Genomic DNA, 1769 nt, shown 5'->3' on the forward strand with positions numbered 1-1769 from the left:
GAGGAGTTGGCATTAAATAGAGGAGTGGGGGTGAAGGTAAAATGTAGGGAGAGAAACTAGTAAATATTTTGGGGAATGTAAAGTGCCATGAGAAATAGACATCTGAGTACAGATGCAAAGAGAAGACTGTATAAAGGGCGATTGTGTTGAGCACACTGTATGTGGCAGAGCCTTAGAGAGGTAGAAAGGAGAAATTTAAACGTATGTGGTCAAGTGTACGAGAAATTTGGTGGTTGTGACGAGCATAGATATATCAAAAGATGAAGAGGTAAATAGACCTGGGGTGGAAAGGAAGCTGACAAATAGAGCACAATAAAGATTATTGGAATGGTTTGGGCACATAAAAAGAATTTTGAAGACAACTAGGAAAATATTGTGGAAGGCAGAGGTGGGTAAATTATATCTAAATGGTAAACTAAGAATAAGACAAAGGGGACTTTGAGTAATTGGGGAATGTTTGTTCAGCAGGGAAGGCAGAAAGTAAGAGATAGATGTAAATGGAGAATAGTTGTAACTGGAATATACATTAACGCGACCCGAAGACATTTCTCCTTGTCTTCTCTATTTTTACATGCTTATGACCTGAGCAGTGAGTAGGGGGTAGGATGAACCTTCATCCACAAAGAACTAAGATATTATTGTTATGTATTTTTTATTTAATGATGATAAGAGTTCCCTCCTGACCCAGAAACCTCTATTTTCTAAAAATAAATTTCTTTGGCGTCGCTTCACATGACTCTCGCCCCCTACCCCCGCAAAAAGTGGAAGATAATCAACCTTTTATTGACTTTACTACATCTTCTTTATTGACCTTACTACATGTTCTATCTCCCATTCTTTGTTGTTGCCTTTCACGTTTTTAGTCTTTTCATTTCTTTCCTCTCCTGTTCCTTCCTTAGGAGGCGAAAAGAGGAGGAATCCAGCACAAGCAGACCTTTAACGGCGGAGGTGGATGTGGATGAGTGGGGAGGAGGAGAGGGCGTGAATGAAGGTGGATGGGAGGTGAGAGGGCACCAGTGGACGAATGAGGCGCTAATTGAGGTAGTGAGAGACTTGGTGAAGCTAATTTCAGTGGCGTAACATGTTGTGTCACTCGCGCGTTAGAGTGTTGGGGAAAGGGGGGATGGGCGGGGCAAGGACAAGCAAAGGGTCTCGGGTGGAAGGTAGAAGCCGCAGCTGAGGCTGAGGGCTAGGATTGGCGTGTCTTTGCTTGGGCTAGAGGCTATGTTTGTTTCTTGAAACAGGAGTCTTGGGGATCTGGGCTGGGGCGTCTGGGATGCAAATGACGACGGGGTTTGTGGCTAAGATTAGGGGCTAGAAGCTGGCGGATGAGGGCTTGGGTATGGGAACTTGTAATCGAAATTGAGGGCTAGGAACTAGGGTGCTGGGGATATCTATAATGAATCAAGGGGCTGAGGTTGAATCTCAGGCGTCTTGCTAAAGGGGAAGGGGAGAAAATGGGACTGAGACTGGTACTTGACATCTGTGGTTGTGTCTATGTGTGGTGGTTAAAGGTGAAAGAGTACTGGGCAAGGATGTATATATGCCACCACTACCCATGGCACGGTCCGGAGTTAGATATTCACCGAGTGTCAGTCGGATAAGATTTCAGAACGACCATCTACTTCACTGTAGCACCTGCAAGTTCGGCTTTATATTATTCGGAATGTGTGTGTATGTGTATGTACGTGTGTACAAGTGTGCATGTGTGTGTGTGTGTGTGTGTGTGTGTGTGTGTGTGTGTGTGTGTGTGTGTGTGTGTGTGTGTG

This window comes from Oratosquilla oratoria, chromosome 27, assembly GCF_046742065.1.
Source record: "Oratosquilla oratoria isolate Oo_2021 chromosome 27, ASM4674206v1, whole genome shotgun sequence".
NCBI classification, from domain to species: domain Eukaryota; kingdom Metazoa; phylum Arthropoda; class Malacostraca; order Stomatopoda; family Squillidae; genus Oratosquilla; species Oratosquilla oratoria.